A 9115-nucleotide genomic window follows, 5' to 3' on the forward strand; every position below is an offset into this window, starting at 1 on the left:
TAAGGCCGCCGGGACCCGTAGCAAGCCAAACATACCTCCTAGCACCTGGTCAAATCCCATACATGATCAAAACTTTAACGTAAAAACTTAAACATCTGATGTACAAATCGAACCTGACCTGTATGCGACATAACTGAAAACATAAAAGGACCCCCCTACTAGAGTCCTCATCAAAACTCTAGCTGGGTCTACATAACATACATCAAGCCGGAGTCACATCTAAAGAACCAAACCTAACCTGTGCATGCATCAAACCACAACACAAGACCTCCACTAGGGTCCTCATCCATTACCATAGCATGGTAAACAACACATGCCACAAGATTAGTTCAAACATAACTCAACATCTAGCATAACATACATCATGTATTAAACAGGGACTAACCAAGTCTCAGGGCCAAGCACAGTACTAAACCATAAACATAACTCCACTTAACTTTACATTACATTCTCTTGCAAATCATTATATCAATTTATAATACATGTCCACACTAAAAGTACTAAGCTAATACTATTACATAAGCAAAACCTTTACTCTTGAGACTTCCCGATCAACCTCAAACCTACAACACTGGGGTTAGGGGAGAGGGGTGAGCTAAAAAGCCCAGTGAGTAGAAACAAAGAAAACAGTTCATTAATTACATGCTTTCATGAAATGCGTCACAGCACAAACAAATCATATCACGGATTGGACCTAACCCCAAAACATCCCTTCCAGTCTCAGTATGCCCGACCCGGCCGGGTCTCACTACCTTCGTATGCCTGGCCCGGCTAGGTCTTACAACAACTGTATATGTATGCCTGGCCCGACCAGGTCTCACAACATCTCTAGGGCTAGTGGGGTCGTCCTTGGTCCAATCTCCATCAACAGTAAATAATGCAATGCTTCATATTCATGTAACTAGTGCAATCAACCTATTACATATAAACATGATGCATGAGCATGCTTTAGGCATTTGATTTCATAAAATAAAGATTAAGTTTAGTTCTACTCACCTCTGGCAGACGCTGAACCAACTCTGCAACTGCTAATACTGATGGCCTCCTCGATCCCTCGGGTCCGATCCTACACAGGTGGACTCGAATGAGGTGCCAAACACACTCTAAACAACTCATAAACAACTACCCAAAAACCCCCTAAAACATCACTTAAACATGCATACAGAACAACCATGAAAAGGCTGGACAGGGCACTTTCGGCGGCACCTTCGGTGGCTGAACCCTCTCTCCAGAGACGAAACTCGGGCACCTTCGGCGGCACCTTCGGCGGCCGAAAGTCCCACTCCAGAGACGAAAGTCAGGCACTTTTGGCGGCCGAAAGTCAGCTTTCAAGCCAAAACTCAGCTTTCGGGGGCAAGGTTAGGCGGCCAATCCATGCATCCAAAGGCAGGTTCGGCGGTCGAAACCACCTTCGGCGGCCGAACCTGGGTTCTTCCCAGAAGGGCAGAACTCAGCTTCACATGCATTCAAGCCTCCCAAACCTTCCAAACACCCCAAAACAAGCACCCAACCTTACCAAAACATGCATAAACCCTTAACCATGCACAAAGGAGCTTAATAGCTTGATTAAACTCCAAAAACAACATCAAAACATACATAGATAGCTTATGACCCACATAGGCCAAAACCATCAAAACAACCCATAATCTCACTTGCTCTTTCCCACTCATGCATACACTCTCCCACATGCATAACCTAGCCTAAACATTCAACATAGCATCATATAAACATACATGAGCATCACATAACATACATTGGGCATAAAACCCACATAAATCCTAACATGCATATCTACCCATACTCTACCATTAAAACCTTCATAAAACTTCAAAAGACACTAGGAAAGCAAAGATCTACACTTACCTCTTGAAGATCGAGGGTTGTGTGATCTCTAACTCGGAGGTGTGGAGAATCCAAGCTCTAAAAGCTCCAAGCTCCCAAAACTTCGATCTAAGCTTTAAAACTCTTCAAAATAACCATGGAACTCATGAAAACATGAAGGAGATGAAGAAAAACATGAAAACGGCCAAGGAAGGACAAAAACTCACCTGAGCTCGAGAAAGGGGAGAAAACTCGCCCATTTCCGATCTGAGGGCCCTTTATAGGTGGTCTGGTCAGAGACCTTCGGCAGCCTAACGTGCCCTCTAAACTCATGCATGTTCGACGGCTGAACTTGAGGTTCGGCGGCCGAACCTTGGCTCGTTTAAACAAAGCTTTCGGAGGCCAAAGGCGCTCCCGAAGCCTTTCCATGTTCGGCGGCCGAACTTCACTTTCGGCGGCCGAACCTAGCAAACGCCTCCTTGGTCTTTTCTTTTCAAAACTCAATTCTTTTTCATTTAAAACCATGAAATCAGTAAAAACCTTTTAGAAAACACATTTTACCCCTCTAGAAGCCTCTGGCATCTCCAGAAATTCCAGATTCTAACGGAGATTCCGCCGGAAGGTAGGGATTCTGATGCCGGAATCTAGCCGGGTATTACATTCTTCCCCCCTTTAAGAACATTCGTCCTCGAATGTTCCACAAACAAACAGGCATCTCAAATCACAGCATCAATCATACATAAACAAGCAAGCAAAACCTAAAATCTCTCTCTAAAGAGAGACATAGGTACTGCTGGAGTAAGAACTCCCGGGTCTTCCAAAACGCACCTTTCCATACTGTGGTGATTGCAACGGACTTACACCATCAGGATTCCTTGTTCCTCAACTTCTTGGCTTATGTGTCCATGATCCGCACTAACTGCTCAACACAGGTGAGATCCCTTGAGATCTCCACCTCTGGTTCTTTAAGAACCTCACTTGGATCTGGCACGAGCTTCCGTAACACAGGAACATGGAAACCCGAATAGACTTTTCCATAGGAAATCACCCTTACCAATAGAGACACCTTAGCAATACCCAACCTTCACCTGAAACTCGACACGCTTCCACTGCGCTACTCCGATCCTTACTCTTTTCTCTTCATCTTCTCTACTAACTGGCTTCTTCTCACTGCTAACCCAAAACTAACTCTGACTCTCACAGGTAGTACCCGAATTTCAGATCTATCTTGGAAAACAACCAGCTCCTACTAGCTGTCCCAATAGATCATCCATCCTGCATGGGAATACCTGCTCTTGGTAGTGACCTTGGTCAACTGCTTACAGTCGTTACAAAGTCTCAAGAATTCATCCTTCTTTTCCCACCAGCACACTGGAACAATCCAGGGTGAGGTACTAGGTCGGATAAAACCCCTGTCTACCAAGTCTCGCCTCTACTCTGACTACTACCTCTCTCTACGCAGGCGCCATCCTATAGGGAAGGGTAGAAATGGTTCTGCATCCAGACACCACTCCTACACCAAACTCTAACTCCCTGACAGATGGTAAACCTGACAACTCGCCTGGGAAAACAACTAAGAACTCTCTAACTATTACCACTGAGGCTGGTTCCCTGACCTGACTGCAAAACTCTCAAACAAGAGCTAGAACCCTCTGACAACCCCTCCTATGTGCCCTACGAACCTGATAGGCTGACATCAAACCTCTAGGCATCCCTACTGTGTTCCCTCAGTAGAAAACCTCTGACCCATCCTGTCCACTGAACTTAACTACCTTGTCTCTACAGACCAAGATAGCACCACGAGCAGAAAAAACCCAATCCAACCCTAAACTGACGTCCAGTCAGTCAAGTCTAGGACCTCAAAGTCGGGTGGAAGGCATCTACCCTCAACTGACACAGAACTGAACCGGCAGACTGACTCTGCCACAGATGGATCACACGTGAGTCTACTGACCCAAAGAGAACACTCTAGCCCAAAAGCTATCAACTCAACCTCTCGACAGCTCCTAGAGCAACTAAAGAAAGAGAAAAAACACTAGGGTTCACAAAAACATACACATCAGAACTTTCAAAAGTGATCGTACCTAACACCACCATGTTCGATGTGTCTGCCTCTTGCTGAGCTTGGGTGAAGATCCGAGCTGGAGCTGACGGACCTTCTTCACGGAAACCTGAGGAATGAGGGGCTGACCCTCTTCCTCTGCCTCGACCACTAACCTGAAACACGGCTGGAGCTACTGGCTGAGCTGCTCTACCTGAAGTTGCTTACTGGGACGGAGCCAACCTGGGCGCAGTGGGACACTCACGTGCTATGTGCCCCTCCTGTCCGCACCTGTAACATAGATTAGTCCCATAACGGCAGACTCCCTTGTGCGGCCTTCCGCACCTCAAGCATCTTGAACTGCCTGAGCCAGAGCTCGAACCACCACCTAATCCCAGACTAGACTTCAACCGACTCCACAACTTCTTCTTCTTCCCCCTCAGGGTTCTGCCCCACTTCTTGCTTTTCGTGGAGGCTGTACTCAGAGTGGAGGGATCAATCCCTCCTGAACTTGAGATCCTGGAATCCTGAGTCTGAGCATCCTCCTGAGAATCTCCCATACCTTCTTCTGACACTCTGATTCCCAAACTGACATCCCTTCTCTGAACATCCAACTCCACTTCCCTCATACTAGCTGACATCCTCCTTGGAGCCATTCCTTCTCTGCTTACATCAAAAGACCTTCCAGGGTCCCTTGATGTTCCCCATCTGCTGACTCCCTACGACTGCGCTCTTGGCAGAGCAGGGGGAAAGGTGTCCAAACCTTCCCTCTCAGATGGAACTCCAGTCGATTCCACAGATCGACGAGCACCTCGCATTCTGGCTCCTTTGAAGAACAACACACAAGCATACAAACAATCATTAGCATCATACGGTTCATATGAAAACACATGAACCCACATACATATCATACATACATAACATTAATGCACATATATAAAATCATGGCATTTCACATCATCAATCAAGACAGGACTCAACATCCTATCCTAGTGGACATGATTCTTCCTATTGTGCTTGCCCTTCTATGACCTCTAAACCAACCTCTTTCCGATGTGCAACACATCGTACTCTCGAGGCCCAAAGCTCTGATACCACTCTATAACGACCCGGAAACCGATACCCCTCTGTAACGGCCCGAACCGCTACCGGCGCTAGGATCCAGATCGGCTTAAGGCCGCCGGGACCCTTAGCAAGCCAAACATACCTCCTAGCACCTGGTCAAATCCCATACATGATCAAAACTTTAACGTAAAAACTTAAACATCTGATGTACAAACCGAACCTGACCTGTATGCGACATAACTGAAAACATAAAAGGACCCCCCTACTAGAGCCCTCATCAAAACTCTAGCTGGGTCTACATAACATACATCAAGCCGGAGTCACATCCAAAGAACCAAACCTAACCTGTGCATGCATCAAACCACAACACAAGACCTCCACTATGGTCCTCATCCATTACCATAGCGTGGTAAATAACACATGCCACAAGATTAGTTCAAACATAACTCAACATCTAGCATAGCATACATCATGTATTAAACAGGGACTAACCAAGTCTCAGGGCCAAGCACAGTACTAAACCATAAACATAACTCCACTTAACTTTACATTACATTCTCTTGCAAATCATTATATCAATTTATAATACATGTCCACACTAAAAGTACTAAGCTAATACTATTACATAAGCAAAACCTTTACTCTTGAGACTTCCCGATCAACCTCAAACCTGCAACACTGGGGTTAGGGGGGAGGGGTGAGCTAAAAAGCCCAGTGAGTAGAAACAAAGAAAACAGTTCATTAATTACATGCTTTCATGAAATGCGTCACAGCACAAACAAATCATATCACGGATTGGACCTAACCCCAAAACATCCCTTCCAGTCTCAGTATGCCTGGCCCGGCCGTGTCTCACAACCTTCGTATGCCTGGCCCGGCCAGGTCTCACAACATCTCTAGGGCTAGTGGGGTCGTCCTTGGTCCAATCTCCATCAACAGTAAATAATGCAATGCTTCATATTCGTGTAACTAGTGCAATCAACCTATTACATATAAACATGATGCATGAGCATGCTTTAGGCATTTGATTTCATAAAATAAAGATTAAGTTTAGTTCTACTCACCTCTGGCAGACGCTGAACCAACTCTGCAACTGCTAACACTGATGGCCTCCTTGATCCCTCGGGTCCGATCCTACACAGGTGGACTCGAATGAGGTGCCAAACACACTCTAAACAACTCATAAACAACTACCCAAAAACCTCCTAAAACATCACTTAAACATGCATACAGAACAACCATGAAAAGGCTGGACAGGGCACTTTCGGCGGCACCTTCGGCGGCCGAACCCTCTCTCCAGAGACGAAACTCGGGCACCTTCGGCGGCCGAAAGTCCCACTCCAGAGACGAAAGTCAGGCACTTTCGGCTGCCGAATCCTTCCTTCGGCGGCTGAAAGTCTGCTTTCAAGCCAAAACTCAGCTTTCGAGGGCAAGGTTAGGCGGCCAATCCATGCATCCAAAGGCAGGTTCGGCGGCCGAAACCACCTTCGGCGGCCGAACCTGGGTTCTTCCCAGAAGGGCAGAACTCAGCTTCACATGCATTCAAGCCTCCCAAACCTTCCAAACACCCCAAAACAAGCACCCAACCTTACCAAAACATGCATAAACCCTTAACCATGCACAAAGGAGCTTAATAGCTTGATTAAACTACAAAAACAACATCAAAACATACATAGATAGCTTATGACCCACATAGGCCAAAACCATCTAAACAACCCATAATCTCACTTGCTCTTTCCCACTCATGCATACACTCTCCCACATGCATAACCTAGCCTAAACATTCAACATAGCATCATATAAACATACATGAGCATCACATAACATACATTGGGCATAAAACCCACATAAATCCTAACATGCATATCTACCCATACTCTACCATTAAAACCTTCATAAAACTTTAAAAGACACTAGGAAAGCAAAGATCTACACTTACCTCTTGAAGATCGAGGGTTGTGTGATCTCTAACTCGGAGGTGTGGAGAATCCAAGCTCCAAAAGCTCCAAGCTCCCAAAACTTCGATCTAAGCTTTAAAACTCTTCAAAATAACCATGGAACTCATGAAAACATGAAGGAGATGAAGAAAAACATGAAAACGGCCAAGGGAGGACAAAAACTCACCTGAGCTCGAGAAAGGGGAGAAAACTCGCCCATTTCCGATCTGAGGGCCCTTTATAAGTGGCCTGGTCAGAGACCTTCGGCAACCTAACGTGCCCCCTAAACTAATGCATGTTCGGCGGCCAAACTTGAGGTTCGGCGGCAGAACCTTGGCTCGTTTAAACAAAGCTTTCGGAGGCCAAAGGCGCTCCCGAAGCCTTTCCATGTTCGGCGGCCGAACTTCACTTTCGGCGGCCGAACCTGGCAAACGCCTCCTTGGTCTTTTCTTTTCAAAACTCAATTCTTTTTCATTTAAAACCATGAAATCAGTAAAAACCTTTTAGAAAACACATTTTACCCCTCTAGAAGCCTCTGGCATCTCCAGAAATTCCATATTCCAACAGAGATTCCGCCGGAAGGTAGGGATTCCGATGCCGAAATCTAGCCAGGTATTACAGAGAGGGAGAAGCCCTTAGTGAGGTAAGTGACTGGTCTCATAGAATGAACCAGCACCACAAAACCGGCTAAGAGGGAGAAGCCCTCAGTGAGGTAGGTGACTGGTCTCAAAAAATGAACCAGCACCACAAAACCGGCTGAGATGACAAAGTAATAGAGGGGACAGACGAGATCAGATCCCCAGTAAGCCTAAACAGCTAGGAAGAAGCGAATTAGACCTACAAAGAGCTGAACACCGAGCTAAGCAATACAAAATGGAGCTCAAAAAAGTCAAACGAAAAACGAGCAAAAATAAAGGCCATAAACTTCTCCCCACCTAAAAAGACAGGAGCGAAAAAAAAATACAAGCGTAGGGACAAGAATACGGCCTCAATTTTACTCAGCGCAAAAACGATGACGGAAGTCCGACCTCAAATGTAGATTTTAAACAAATAGAAAAGCAAAAGCTCGAAGCCGAGCTCATAAGCTCCTAAAGGGACGAGCTCATGAACAAGGCAAAACTCAATAAAATAGAGAATCAAACAAACCAGGAGGGCAAGGGCCCATATAGGGAGGCCCACAAAAGAAAAACAGTCAAAAGGTAAAACAAGGCCAAGGAGACGAGCTCCCAGCTCGGATCAAAGTCTAGTACATAGAAAACCAATAAGAAGAAAACTGAGCATGAAAGGCACCAATAATCCGAGCTCCCTGACTCGAGGGGGCACAAGGTCAGACCCAACCTGACAACAAAGAGATTATACTCAGAAATGATGAAGTGCTTGAAATCAACGGGACGTCCCTACATCCAAACACCCAAGGCCGATAAAAGCTACCAGCAGCAGCCACGATTGCCTTCATAAAAATAACAAAAATGTAGAATACAAAGACCCAATTAGACACTGGACCCTTACTCAAGATCAGTTTGGACGACAAAATGCTAGCTGAAGAAGCTTAACCCGTCTGAGTTAGATAAATATTAAAAAGAATTTTAGTTCGTGGTCTCGGTGATTAAAATTAAGTCAAATCAGATAGAAGAATGAGTTAGCCCTAAAGGGCTCAACCAAGTCGGTGAAGCCAACAGGACAACGAAAATGAAACATAAACTAAGTACAGAAACAAATAGAGATAGAATTCCATTCATTACAGATCGGCATTTAATCGAGTATTAAGAACAAAAAGACAAAAGTATAGCACAGACACTAGAGGAAACAAAAACATTATTTTATTATTACTTTTCAATCATCTATGATCACAGGAGGGAAATTGTCCTTAGAGGACTGACATCAGTAACTACATTACTCCTATTTACATCGTCCGCAGGGCTATCCCCTAGGAGTTCAGCACCCTCTGACCCCTGCCCCTTAGTGCCCATATAGGGCACGATCTCACCCCCCGAGAGCCCAGTATCCCCCCCGAGAGGTGCCACATCTACGCCTTCGAGCTCAACATCTTCTGCTTGAGGCCCACTATCCTCTTCCTCCTCCTCTCCTTCACACTCAGAATCTTCTCCTGAAGGACTGGTTGGTGCGGGAGGAACTCCTTTAGGCAGAGGCTTGTCGTCCTCCCCATAGCACACCTCCTCACCATCAAAATCCACCTCAGGGGCTTGGAGGCGAGCTAATGGGGTGGAGGGGGCATCCCTATCTTCCTTCA

The sequence above is a fragment of the Manihot esculenta genome, chromosome 13, assembly GCF_001659605.2.
Source record: "Manihot esculenta cultivar AM560-2 chromosome 13, M.esculenta_v8, whole genome shotgun sequence".
Lineage (NCBI taxonomy): Eukaryota > Viridiplantae > Streptophyta > Magnoliopsida > Malpighiales > Euphorbiaceae > Manihot > Manihot esculenta.